Here is a 15,145-nt window from a genome sequence, read left to right as displayed (position 1 = left end):
AAGAGTGGGCTTTCCTAAGGAGGTACTATCAGATAGAGGGACAAATTTTATGTCCAGCTATCTAAAAGCAATGTGGAAGGAATGTGGAGTAAACTATAAGTTTACCACCCCATATCATCCACAATGCAATGGGCTTGTGGAGAGATTTAACAAGACCCTTAAAGGCATGATAAAAGGACTACCAGAGAAGCTCAGGCGGAAATGGGACATTCTTTTACCCTGCCTGCTCTTTGCTTACAGAGAGGTCCCACAGAAGGGGGTTGGCTACAGCCCTTTTGAACTTTTGTTTGGCCACCCTGTGAGAGGTCCATTGTGTTTGGTGAAGGAAGGATGGGAGTTACCTCTCAAAAAGCCCAAACTAGACATAGTGGACTATGTACTTGGTCTCCGCTCCAGGATGGCTGAGTACATGGAAAGAGCATCCAAAAACCTGGAGGCCAGCCAAGAATTGCAGAAAGCTTGGCATGACCAAAAGGCTGTACTGGTAGAGTTCCAACCAGGACAGAAGGTATGGGTACTGGAGCCAGTGGCTCCAGCAGCACTCCAAGACAAATGGAGTGGACCCTATCCTATTATTGAGAAGAAAGGGGAAGTCACCTACTTGGTAGACTTTGGAACACCCAGGAGCCCTCACAGGGTAATCCATGTGAATCGCTTGAAAGCATTTGTAGACAGGGAGGACATGAGCTTGCTCATGGCCACAGATGGGGAACAGGAGGAAGAGAGTGACCCTCTCCCAGACCTGCTTTCCCAGAACCCTGATGATGGTTCAGTTGATGGAGTAGCCTTGGCAGGCAGCCTCACTGACCAGCAACAGAGGGACTGCAGACAAGTTTTGCAGGCTCACAGGCAAATGTTTTCACTCACACCCAGCCAAACTGACTGGTGTACCCATGTTGTGGACACTGGTGACAGTCTGCCTGTCAAGAATAAGATCTACAGGCAACCTGATCATGTCAGGGATTGCATCAAGGCTGAGGTGCAAAAGATGTTGGAGCTTGGAGTGATTGAGCCATCAGAGAGCCCATGGGCCAGCCCAGTAGTCCTGGTGCCAAAACCTCATACCCAAGATGGTAAGAGAGAAATGAGGTTTTGCGTGGATTACAGGGGTCTCAATGCTGTCACTAGGACAGATGCTCACCCCATTCCAAGAGCAGATGAGCTCATTGACAGATTGGCTTCTGCCAAGTTTCTGAGCACATTTGATCTGACAGCTGGCTACTGGCAAATCAGACTAGCTGAGGAGTCAAAAGCCAAAACAGCATTCTCTACCCCTAGTGGACATTATCAGTTTGTGGTAATGCCCTTTGGTTTGAAGAATGCACCTGCCACTTTTCAAAGGTTGGTGAACCAAGTCCTTACTGGGTTGGATGACTTTTGTGCAGCTTATCTGGATGATATTGCTGTCTTTAGCTCCACCTGGGAGGATCACCTGATCCACCTGAAGAAAGTTTTGGAGGCCCTGCAAAAGGCAGGCCTAACTATCAAGGCCACAAAGTGCCAGATAGGGCAGAGTAAGGTTGTATACCTGGGCCACCTAGTAGGTGGAGGCCAGGTTCAGCCACTGGAAAGCAAAATCCAGGCCATACAGGACTGGGCTCCTCCAGTTACCCAGACACAAGTCAGAGCCTTCTTGGGCCTGACTGGGTATTACAGAAAGTTTGTGAAAAACTATGGGTCTATAGTGACACCATTAAATGACTTGACATCCAAGAAGATGCCAAAAAAGGTTCAGTGGACAGTTAGCTGTCAGAAGGCATTTGAAGACCTGAAGAAGGCCATGTGCTCTGCACCTATCCTAAAGAGTCCTGACTACTCCAAACAGTTCATTGTTCAGACAGATGCTTCTGAGTTGGGGGTGGGAGCTGTACTCTCACAACTTAATCAAGATGGTCAAGACCAGCCAATTGCTTTCATTAGCAGGAGGCTAACCCCAAGAGAAAAACGTTGGTCAGCCATTGAGAGGGAGGCCTTTGCTGTGGTTTGGGCATTAAAGAAGTTGAGGTCCTACTTGTTTGGAACTCACTTCCTGGTGCAAACAGACCATAAGCCCCTCTTATGGCTTAATCAGATGAAGGGTGAAAATCCCAAACTGCTCAGGTGGTCCATTTCCCTACAGGGGATGGACTTTACAGTGGAGCACCGCCCAGGGACTGACCATGGTAATGCAGATGGTCTCTCCAGGTACTTCCACTTAGAACATGAAGACTTATCTGGTCAAGGTTAGTTTAATGTCCCTGCGTTTGGGGGGGGGTTGTGTAGGAGAGTAGGGTCTGCTATCCTATGGTCACCCCAAATTTTTGCTTTTTGCTTCACTGGTTTTCGACTACTGAGGCTGTGGGCCTGCTGATCAGACCCCCAGCCTGCTGTTCTCTCACTAAATTAATGACACATGTGCTATAGGCACATACCAATCGGAAATGGACTCCTTGTCAGCCCCTGTAGAATGCACTATAGGTGCACAGGGCACAGGAGCCACTAAGGCCTACCAGGGGCTGCAGCATATCTTTTGCCACCCCTGGCTGGTTCTTAAATTGACACAACTGGCTGATCACTCAGCTGGGGTAAGGTGGTGTACACACCCCTTGCTTAGATATAGTATACCTATGTCTAAACCTATATCTGGACACATGTAAACCTGTGAGCCACTCCTATAGACAGGCCTCACCAATCCTGGAGGCTGGGTGCATGGTTTTTATGTGAGATGGAGCTCTAGCATGAGCTGAGCCTGTCTGCAGCCGTCGGGAACAAATCCCTAAGCTGTTTCAGGATAATGCCATACCATATACTATTAAGTGCCTTATAATCCTCGCGGTTATTTAGCAACTCTGGTTTGGCTTTATCAAAACATGTCGTGTAAGGTGTCATACGCTTTGGAATACCATCCCCTCGCCAGTTCTGGCGACGGGGATGGCATTCCACCCCTCTAGAGGGGTAAGACATGTTACTTCACTTTAATGCGGTTGATTTCTCCAAAGGCCTTAAGATCCACAAAATGGATGCCTCTGCCACAGACAAATGTCTGGACCCCTGGAGCTGACCGAAACCCAGTCAAGGGGGTCCTGGACAAAGGGTTTCCTGTCACAGGAGGGTGTCACCGCCCTCCAGACAGGAGATAGTGTATTGTAGCAGGGAGGTTTGAAAGAAACCAGACACTGCCTGGGGCGCACAAGGCTGCCCCTTGCATAATCCGGCCAAACCGGTTCTGGGGCACTCCAGCCCTCGTGCCAGGGCGGCCTGGATCAAAGGAAGGGGGTGTATCCACCCACTTCCTGGGTCCCACCCATAGGAGGGGACCTAGCAGGTAATCACGCCCACCAGATTCGAATAAGAGTGGGAGCAGTGCCAATGCACATCAGATTTCCTGGAAGAAACATTTGAAACGATATTCTGGACCCTTCGCCCTCCATCTCAACGTGGAAGCCCGAAGAATCTCCCTTGTGGTCAAGGAGTGACCACCCTGCAGCAGCAGGCACCATCCAGCCCTCGACGTCTACTTGGTTGCAGTTCCCGCCGGAACTCGAGCGACTGAGATCGACGAGATCAAGCCTGCCCAGCTTCTAACAGCCCGATCCACAGTCCCTGCAAAGCTGAGACCCGTGGAGGCGACCGGAAGCGTGGGGCACGCCATCTTGAAGTGACCACGAGACGCTGACCGTGCAGCCCACGAGTGACCCTCGAAGCTGTACACCGGGGTTTGAGAAGCCCCCACCCTGAGCTACTCCTGAGCCGAAGTTCAGCCCTCCACACTCGACGAGTGCTGCGTGGGGCCCTTTGGCACGATTTGGCTCAACGCGTTGGCCCGGTCACTTGCCAGCTGGCTTGTGGTCCCTGTGCCGACGAACTACAAAAGAAGACTCGTGATTCTGGTTGCTCCAGATCCACACCAGCTCCCCTGAAAGGGAGCCCCGACTCTGACCTTCCTGGTCCGAGTGAGACGCCATCTTCCAATCCCGCGTGGATTGCTCTTACCAAGGCTTGTTTGCTCCAAACCGGAAGCCGACTGCACCGACGGTGAGAGCCTGCGTGGGACAGATCGTGACCTGCTCCTGGACGTCGCAGATGCCCCAGAGCCCACGTGACAGCGAAGAGAAGCGCCTCGACGACCACCTGATTGCGCCCGACATTGCCTGGTTCCGTCCTGGTTCCACCCTGGTCACTGCTGAGTGACCCAGACTCTGTCCCCTCTGCTTTCAGGTACTCTACAACTTGAGTCCACCCTTGGACTCCACCGGACACTTCGTCTTCACCCTGCCTGCAGCCCTTTCAGCTTCAAGCACCAAGAGCCTGCGTGTCAAAACCCGACGCCACTTCGACCCTGTGCACCCACTTCCTGTGGGTGAGGTAACTTTGCTCCGCCGGTGTTCCCACACTGGTGCACACCTCTAGGGTCTGTGTGTTAAGTTTTGTTCCTCTAGGTTCAGCGGAAGTGTCCTTAAACTTTAACTATTTGACTTTTACGCACCATTGGTTAACATTGGTGCATGCGTGCGCTTTCCGCACATCTCCCGAATCCCGAGGGCCATTCCCGACTTCAGCATTGCTTGTCCTGACTGCTCCCAGCGATTCCCTAGGCCCTAGGCCTAACCACTGTTCGAGTGGCCTCTCTTATACCACTTGTTTAGTATATGGTTTGAGTGGCCCCCTGCCCTCATCCATAATTGTGCAACTTTGTATGTTTAAACAGTGCTTTTGATTTAACGCTTGTGCCCCTTTATTCATAAAGAATACTGGGGATTGTTTTTAGTAATAAACACATATATTTTTATAATATATACTTGTGTGGTGTCCTTTCATTTGGTATTACAGGATTGTATGTGGTAAAACAGCTCGCTTAACACGACCTCTTAAGTTAAGCCTTTAGGCTGCTTAGTCCATGCTACCACTAGGATAGCTTGTCTAATAAGGTTGACTTACAACCAGACACCATAAGGGGATTGTTTGGTCAGGTAGTAGGTGGTTCCAGAATTGGAAACATCCCCTACCAGGCCAACTTCTCACAGTAACCATGACACACCTAAAACTCACTGAAATGTTTTTCAAATACACTTAACCCAGTAACTGCGAAATGTTTCCAGGCAGCTGCCAGGACGTTTTTTTTGTAATGGTCAGGTCTGTTTGTAGCTGGAGCTAGTAAATTCATAGCATTTAATATTGTTAAAAAGATAATGTGTGTTGATGGGGTATGCACCCCAAGTCTGTACATCACAGAATATGCCTGGTCAGGAGTGACTGGAAACTGAGGAGGCGGGCGACCAGGCCCACTCACACTCAGCCGCCTCCACTGCAATTACAGCATATGGGGCAGACTCCAGATTCATCCTGCAGGTCCTGCCGGGCAGTGTTAAAAGCAGGTGCTGACGGGTCCCTAACATCCCCTTTCAAATTAAAGAAGTGCCAGTTACTCAGTCCCGGTCCATAGAACTGCCTGGTGTCTCCACTGGTCAATATTCATTGCAAGCTTACTTCAGGATTCGGTTTGTGGGAGGGTCATGAAGATTAATGGGATTGCCACACTATACATTTTTTCCACATATTGCACTTTATGTTTTGAAGCAATGAACAAAGGCCCCAATGTGTAAGGACAGGTTGTAAAGCAGTAGTGTTTTGAAACAACAACAGCTTTGCAACTTGCCACAGTTTTGCTCTGTGACTGATAGACAAATATACTGCAGCTTAAAAGCACCACCTGCGAGGAATCACAAAAAATCCGGACTCATTAATATTCACAAACAGGATTCTTTTTAAAACGCTTTGTGATTGTTTGTGAATTTAGGGAGGAAGACGTGCCAGACAGCATATGCACCATCCCTGCATTCTCATTCACAGAATGCCTACTTTAAATGTTATCCCAGTCTCTTAAAAGGTCAAGGACTTGTGTAAAAAATACATTAAAAAAAATGCACATTAAATGGATTTGGGGGGAGCAGGTTAGACTCTGGCAAGACCAATGCCCCACTGCTCCCCATCCAAGTTCCCACCCAGACCATCTGTGATTCAGAGAGTAAAGCTTCCGCATTGCAAATCAATACCACTTGCTTTGAGAAAATGGTAACCTGAAAGTAGTTTGTGTCCTAAACTGGGGTGGTAAAGAATTGGCACACTACACTACAAATCGGAACGAGGAAGGGATGCTTCTCTCATGCCATTTTGGAAAACATGTAATTAACTGTGAAATCTTTTATTTTTTAATGTTCTAATCTCTGGTGTTTGAACCTTTGCAGTGCAGTAAGCCTCCCTAATGTAGTCTTAACCACAGCACGCTCTGTTAATGTTGGATTATAAACTGCTAGCTGTAGTACTTACCTTTCAATATAAGGCCAACTGCCTGTGGACAGCTAGAGTAAGGGACTCTGGGTCGATTGCAGGGGACATATACAAAGAGTACATTTGCACTATGCATGTGTGTGTGGGTTAGGATGAGCATAGAGTGTGTCTGCGGTGCTTTACTGTATGGGGACACGAAACCACTCTGCTTCTCCTATTTGTGAATGGAAGAATAGAGACAGCCTGCCAGATAGGGATGTAGACTGATCCTACCAGTGGATGATAGTGAATATTTCATCAAACACCTGGTCCCCAGCCCTGGCACTGGCTGTGTCACCATAAACATTGATATCAAATGAGCAGTTCCAAGGGAAAATAAGTTCAGTCATTCATTCTTATGTCATGAGTAGCTCCCACGGGTGTGAAACAATCCAGACTGTGTTCCTCAGCCACCAGCTCCCAGGCATATGAACAATTAAAGAGATATTTTATTTTCCATCACATATGTGTATATGACAGTTACATTCCAATTACAAATGATGTGATGCAATATACACATATAAAAGACTAATCTCTTATTGCATCTCTAGGCGCAATATTTAAACACAATTGTGTGACGAGCAAACACATCAATGAATTTGTGACAGACCATTTCCACCACACAATCCTGTTTCCACAGTTTTTCATCATGGTCATTTTCTTATGTTGATATTTCAACATTTCGACAAGTGGCACAGGTCTACCTGACCTTCATCAGGACAACAAGTACATTTTCATACACAGTGACAGGAACGAACATGAACACATATCACTGCATTCTACTACTGTAGTCAGTTGTATTGCATTGCTGTTACATTTATAAAGCACATCATACCCCTGGCAAGCCTCCAAGTGCTTTCTGGTGGACAGGTAGCAAACTTCTCCCTTCAACGTTGTTGGTAGAACGTGAGTTTATAGTGATCATTTTGAAAATAATACTGGTGTTGTGCTCGAGGACTAGTGGGTGGCTCCAGTCAGTGCTTAATTTGTAAAAGAATAAGTCCAAGGGCCCAGAGTTTTGGTCAGAGACCAATGGCCAGTGCTACTGAATGCCGGAATGTGGAATACCAAGGTTGCATTGTCTGTAATCCACCACTGGACACTCTCTACCCATTTATATCACTCTTGCATATTCCTGCTTTCTCTCTTTGTCTTGTTTTTTTCTGTCTATCTCTTCATCCTTCCGATTTTCACTTTCTTGCTCTGATCCAAAACATGATGAGGAAGATTAAGTGCCTCTCCCCAAAAATGAGTGCTGGTGGGCCCCACCTGCAACCACCGGCTCAAATTAAGCATTATCTCCTGTTGGGCCTCAGTAAAAACATAGCTGTGCCTATGCTCAAGCATAAAGTGGCGTTAGGAGAAGTGAGAGACAGACCTGCTTATGATAATACATGCCATCATTATTGTTTCGTGGGAAGAGTGTGGGTTTATAGTGGGGCCAATGTTGTTAGAGTTTTGGTGTTGTGAGTGGAGGGGAGAGCGGTGAGAGATACAACTACATTTGCTCTTACTTACCATATTATGTGGGTGACTCATTCTTTCCCAGTGGGGCAGTCAGTGTCTGTCACTGAATTTTGCATTGGGTGGCAACTGTTAGGGAACAGTCAGGTGTTTGGTAGTGAGTTCCAGAACACAGAATGTTCCACCAGTTGTACCCACTTGAAGGGAAGGATGTGAGAAGGCTGACAGTCATGTGCAAGGTGATTTTTCACAAGCATTACCAAGGTTTTACTTGGATGAAAGAGGATTCAGGGCTGTAGATTTTCCTAGGTGTAAGGCGGAGTGCCTTGATGGAGGAACATGTGGCCGTTTGAATGGCTGGAGTGATGTGGTCAAGGAGGTGTAGTTGTAGTAGTTTACTGGTTGCTGCATTCTATATCTCTGTCTTTATAATAGGTGAAGTGGTGCTCTGGGATAAGGACCAAAATGGCATTAAGAAGCTGATGGCCTGGATTTTCTGTGGAAAACCTAGATGAGGGAATATGTGTGGGACACCACAATAATAACAGATAATGAATATACCATTGATCTGTTATCTATGGAGGGATTGACCAATCTCCACACTTTAACCCAAAATAAATGAGACCTAACTCTCTATTTATTGGATCCTAAGGGGACCATTTATAGTGGTCTATTTGTACCACTGAAGCCAATAATAAAAATAAAAACATGTCATAAGAAACATGGTGAGCTCAACGAATTAGTATTACTGGGCACAGACTTCACATTTATGCATGCCTTCTGTCAATATATCAAGATATGAGAACATCGCAGATTTATTTTCACACTAGATCCTCCACCCCGGTGGAATCTTATTGAAACAGAATAAACTGTTTTTAGTTTCGTTTTTTTATGCATAGTTAATAAAAACCCTTACATGTACATAAAAGCATATTAAATTATTACAATTATAATACAATATTACCTCTAAAACATCATGTTTAAGAAAAATAGTAAGTCAGTGCATATTTTCACTTTTGACTTTGAACAGTTGAAACTCACACAATAAAAATGTAATACAATCAGTTTTTGAACCACTCTTTATTCAGCTCTAGAGTATGAAAAAACGGTTTCCAGAGTCATAGTAAATTAGTCAAAGCGTATATAGGTAGGTTAGGGTGGACAGTAAAATTCAATTTTTTTTCATATTTATAGAATTGCTATTCTCGTTGTTACGGGTGACGTTACATGTTTAATGCTTGACTTATGTTAATCAATCACAAATGCATGAGGATGGCTTTGCAATGACTACCAAGTCATACACTTCCTCCACGTCAATATATTATACAACATACATGCAACATACATCAACAACAGTCGCAAATGGCAATCCGAATCCTTGGCAGCTATGCCCCCAGCAGCCCCCGTTTTCCAGTCTCCAGGGGCACCATCAGGTCTGTAGCGCACACAGGCAGCACTACACTCTCTATCCAGCGTTGGTTGCACCAGTCTTTCAAAGTTTCAAGTTATTGTCCATTAATGTCAATTCTATATCAGATCCTTCATAATTGTTCTTTGTTCTTCAGCCATAGTGTTCCTGAGAGAATAGGATTGCTCCTTGGCATTGTTCACATGCTGACTCAGTTAAATAATCTGCTTTTGACAGTATTGTTACAAATGGTATAGCTTGTATGTTAAGAGTGTTTCCCACTTTCTCATTAGAACGTAGAGAAAGACAATATAGAGGCACTTCATTTAAATGATGGGGGTTTCAATTAAAAATATACTAGATTTCTGGGTGGTAGGTGGTGGGCTGGGCCGCTGTGGGGGGGCCCCTTCCAAGTGCTTTGCAGGGGGGCCCCCTCAAGTTTCATTACGCCATTGAGCAGCAGGAGAGGGTCCCAGGCAGCAGGCTCTTGAGGCAGCAGCAGGAGAGGGTCCCAGGCAGCAGCTCTTGAGGCAGCAGCAGGAGAGTGGTGCTGGGGTCACACCGCCGGGGCCAGGCGGTAGGTACCGCGAATCATGCGGCCGAGCATACCCACCGCTATATCCACATGTCCAAATGCCAATGGCTACCTTGCCTGGGAAGATGGTGGTGCTGGGGTCACTCCGCCGGGGCCAGGCGGTAGGTACCACGAATCATGCGACGGAGCATACCCACTGCCATATCCACATGTCCAAATGCCAATGGCTACCTTGCCTGGGAAGATGATGGTGCTGGGGTCACACCGCCGGGGCCAGGCGGAAGGTACCGCGATTCCCGTTACTTGAAATTGCTCTGTCCGTCGTGGACACTGTATCAGTACCCAGCAGCAACATGGTGCAGGGCACAGCCTTGTACACACAATGCCCTTCTTCCATGTCGATCCCGCACTTTGGTATGTGGTCCCTGCCATGTTATTTGTGCATTTGGTGATTGATGATGCTTGACACTCTCGAGATGTTAACAATGATGTTCATGTGATCAATGTGATGTGTGTCATTGCTGACCTTGACAAGGCTTGTGTCACTGTATGGTACAGTCCCAGACTGGTGCCTTCACATCAGCTTGTGCACAGGACAGACATTTATCATGCTGCTGTGATGTATGTGTGGATGGATGTATGCAGGCTTCACATAATGCATAGAGCTGTGACAGGCACAGCAGATGGTCATGGAAAAGTCATGTTTCTTCAAACACATTTGCATATGAACCAGCAACTGGCGGGCACATGTGACATGTGTTTTTCTGCTTGTGTGCATTCACATTGACCAATGTGTCGGTGGCACTTGTGTATTATTAGTGGAGATGTGTGCCCACTGTGTGTATCATGAGGACACACATGTAACCTGATGTGCAATACAGCTCTCAGGCAGTGTTTGTTTTACCATTACATAGTTCTTGGCATGTGCTGTGGACATCTCATGATGGCTGACCCTGACTTTTTCTATGTCATCTCACAACTAGGAGAAGGCCAAATCTCCTACGTCACCTGACAGTGCTGGAGGACATGGAGAATGTTGCTATCATTCGCAAATTCCGCCTGGACAGACCAACACTGAAAGTCCTGTGTGATCTTTTGGAGCCCCACCTGCAGCCTTGACGTCACTATACAACTGCTTTCACACCCACATACAAGGTGATGGCAGCCCTTCACTTTTTCGCAACTGGTTCCTTCCAGGAGACCGTGGCTAGCGCAGGAGGGATGTCGCAGCCCATGTTCAGCCACGTGCTGAGGGATGTTCTTGCAGCCATGCTGATCTATCGGAATCGCTACATCCATTTTCCGAGGGGAGCAGAATTGGCCGGTGTGAAGGGTGACTTCTATCCCCTTGGGCGCATCCCACATGTTGTAGGTGCCATCGATTGCACGCATGTAGGTCTGGTGGCTCCACAGGCAACAGAGCACATATATAGGAACAGAAAACATTTTCATTCGATCAATGTTCAGGTGGTGTGCCTTGCGGACATGACCATTTCACATGTGTGTGCAAAATTTCCTGGCTCTGCACATGACTCGTACGTCATGAGGAACAGCATTGTGCCCTGACTGATGGAAAATCTGCATCCCGAGCGTGCTTGGATTGTGGGTGAGTATGCCTACTGATTTGCGTGCTGTGTGTTACCTGCTGCACTCTGGCTGTGCAACATTGCAATGTGTGTTTGTCATTCACAGGTGACTCTGCATATCCCAGTAGGCCATGGCTGTTGAGCCCGCTGAGGAATCCACAGAGCCCAGCTGACAACCGCTACAATGAGGCCCATGACAGGACCCGACGTGTGATTGAGCGGACTTTTGGGATGCTGAAGTCAAGATTCCGCTGCCTTGACAGGACAGGAGGTGCACTGGCATACTCGCCTGGGAAGGTCTGCAAGATCGTTGTGGCATGCTGTATGCTGCACAACCTGGCCATCCACAAGGGGATCCCCCTGCTCCTGGACGATGGTGAGAAACCAAGGCCTGCACCTGCTGAAGAACCTGAGTCCAGTGATGAGGACAGTGGAGAGGAGGAAGGAGTTGACCTGCGACAACAGCTCATCGCCCGCTACGTCACGTCAAGGTGGGTGACGACGTACAACGTGTACATTGTCTGGTGTGGTTGCTGTTGTGTGCATGGCTATGCGCAGTTGTAACAGACAGGCACACATACAGTCACCTGTGTGTGGTTGATGTGACATTAACGTTCCATATGGGGACGTATGCTGGCCTCTATTTGTTCACACCTGCAGCCCATTGTCTTGTATGCCAGTAGTGTCTTGTGTATGTTTAGTGTAGTGTTCTGTCTGTGATGTCACAATGACACCAGTGACTTTGGTTCTGTCTCCCTAGGTGCTTCAGAATTATGCTGCCCTACATACCATACATCATTTGGACACATCATGGACTTTGTTTGCACTGTGACTGTTGCACTGAATAACGATACCGAACAAACTCTGGTAAGTCATGTATTTTGTTATTGAAGTGGACATGTGATTGGTGCAGGAATATTTACAGAAAGGTGAGGAATGAGCAGTAAGTCGACAGTCATGGTACATGAGTTGCAAGAGTAGACACCACATGGATGTGGTGGCCCAGTCCAACAGACAAGTGCCATTTCAGAAGAAATGCAGGGATGGACAGTCCAAAGAGTCAATGCAGTGGTGTAGAGGGTTGTCATCAGGGCTGGCTCCGTGACTGGCGTGTGGCAGGTGCTTGTGCACTGGGGACTCCCAGGGTCTTTTTTAGATGCCCCCTAGATCTCTTTGGCGGTGGGGGGTCTGCTGACTGGCCAGCAGCGTCAGGGGACTCGTCCCTCTCTGTTGGCGCTGGGGAGGATGGTGCACTGTCATCCTGCCGCACAACAGGAGGGGGCTGTGTTGTTGGTTGTGTCACAGGCCTGTCCCTTTGCAATGCCACTTGCTGGCCCATGAGGTCCACCATCTGGCCAAGGCGGTTGTCGAAGGACCTCATCAGCAGAATAAGCTCCCTCAATAGTTCATCCGACTGGCCACTTTCTCCCTGGACCTGTTGGTACGCCTCCACAACTCTGGTGAAGTGATCCAGGGATGGTGTCCACTCCTCCTGAGGTCTGGTGGTGACCCTGGCCCTCCTACCTGCCCTGCTGCCACGGTCCTCTTGCCTCGCCACTCTGGGTCCACACACACTCTCCCTGCCCTCCACAGTTGATGTTGTGGCCTGGTTGTTTCCTGGGACAGGGGGTGTGCTGCAGGTGGTACTGGTGGTACTGGTGGTGGTAGTGGTGTCGGTGATGGAGGCAGAGGACATGACTGCAGGTGTCTGCTGTGCAGTTGTCGTTGCAGCAGACGTGTTGGTGGGGAGGATGGGTTCTTGGGGCCTCTGGGTCTGTAGCACACCAGATGGGCCGGCCAGGGGCTCATTGTCGAATCTGTCCGGGGAGTCCACATCTGAGAGTCCATGGACCAGGGCTGGAGACTGGCTCTGCTGCTCGTTGTTGTGGTCATCAGCAGTGAGTTCTTCATCACCTGTGGATTAGATGGTGAATGATCAGTGTTGTGCACTGTGCAAGTATTGTTTCATCTGCATTTCATTGAGTGTCTATACACTACACAATTCTGGATTATCCACTAGTACTGCGGTGAGTGCGGCGATTAGCTACTCGAGAGATGACCTGCTGTCTATCAGACAGCAAGTCGTAAGGTGTGACGTGGCTCCTGTGAGTCCTTTGTGTGGCCCCTACCAGTGTGTATGCGGTAGGTGGTCGCTATGTACTCCCGCTCTCTCCCGCTCTACGGGTAAGTCATCTGCACCCAAGAGTAAATGCTCCTCACGTAAGCTCAGCATTTGGAACCTGAATGTCAGGTCATTGGTGAATCACTACCAAGCCATTTTTGACCTTATCAAGGATGAGTCACCTGATATTTTTTGTATTACCGAAACCTGGCTGCAGGAGGCTGATTCATCTATCCTCAACCTGGCTATTCCATCGGAGTATTTGGTCTATACGCTCAACCGCCCCACAAGAGGGGGGGGATTAGCGCTTGCTGTCAGGTCCTGATTCCCCTGTGACTGGAGAGGCTTAAAAATTGCAGGCTGTGAAAGTGCGTCTTTCCAAATTTCTATCATCCCCCAGTTTTCCTTTTCTGGCATGCTGATCTACCGTCCTCCGGGTAGTGATGTTGCGTTTAGGGAGGCTCTTCCAGAGGCTATAAGTATGCTGGCCATAGGATGTGCTAATTTCTCCATTTTAGGGGACTTGAACCTCCACTTTGAGAACCTGACTTCTCCCGCTGTTAGTAGTACTTTGGCGGACTTGGAGGCCTTTCAATTGCATCAACTTGTCACCTACCCCACTCATGAGGGAGGTCACACTCTGGACCCTTTTTTTACGAACCTCTCGGAGGCCAGGGTTTTAACCTCCACCCCTCTTGCCTGGACTGATCATTTTTTAGTAAAGATCGAGTGCCCTCTGTATGAGCACCCTTCTAAACCCATGGCCAGAGTCGTCCCCAGACGACACTGGAATAAACTTACACTAGAGGATTTATATCGCACTCTGTCTGAGGACCCACTCGGCCCGTTTGACAATGTGGAAATTGGTTACAATCTTTTTTGGGAGTGGATCACCCGTGCTCTGGATTCTCTCATCCCGGTGACTCTGAGTAAATGGGGCTCAAGGGACCCTAGTCCCTGGTACGACGGATCCTTACGTGCGTTAAAAAGCACGTGCAGACGCGCTGAGAGAGAATGGCGGAAAGCCTATGATACTAGTAAAAAAGTGTCATATCTTGCCACTATTAAAACCTATCATCGCGCTGTCTGCAGAGCCCGTGCTGCATTTTACTCTCTTGAGTTCCGCAACAGCTCCAACCCTTCTAAATCCATCTTTAAGGCTCTCAAGGATTTGATGGCTAAAAAGGCCCCTATTAGCGACACTTGCTCTATTTCACACTGTGAGGCCTTGGCAAGCTTCTTCCTTGAGAAGGTCCAAGCCATCCACCGAACATTCCCTACTCCTACATTGTTTACCGGACTGTTGTCCAGTCCCGTGGAGCATCTTGTCCTGCATACCTTTCCTTGTTTACTGCCTGAGAGCTTTAATCAATTGGCCCAGCATACTAAGTCTGGTTCTCCGGTAGATCCGTTGAGACCGGCTCTGTTCAGGGACCCGGCATCTTTTGATTTTTTACCGGTGTGCTCTCTGATTAATCTCTCGCTTGCCTCTGGTATGGTCCCCGGCAAGTGGAAGCACGCGGTGGTTACGCCCATTCTGAAGAAGCCTGGTTTAGATCCCCTTAAACCTGAGAACCACCGTCCGATATCGCTTCTTCCGTGGCCGGAGAAAGTAGCGGAAGCACATGTGAACAGGGCCCTCTCTGACCACCTTCTGCGGGCAAACATCCTGGACCCTACGCAGAATGGTTTCCGTGCTGACCACAGCACGGAGACAGCCCTTC

The sequence above is a fragment of the Lissotriton helveticus genome, chromosome 5_1, assembly GCF_964261635.1.
Source record: "Lissotriton helveticus chromosome 5_1, aLisHel1.1, whole genome shotgun sequence".
NCBI classification, from domain to species: domain Eukaryota; kingdom Metazoa; phylum Chordata; class Amphibia; order Caudata; family Salamandridae; genus Lissotriton; species Lissotriton helveticus.
The sequence above is the reverse complement of the archived record's forward strand: the minus strand, read 5'-3'. Positions refer to the sequence as shown.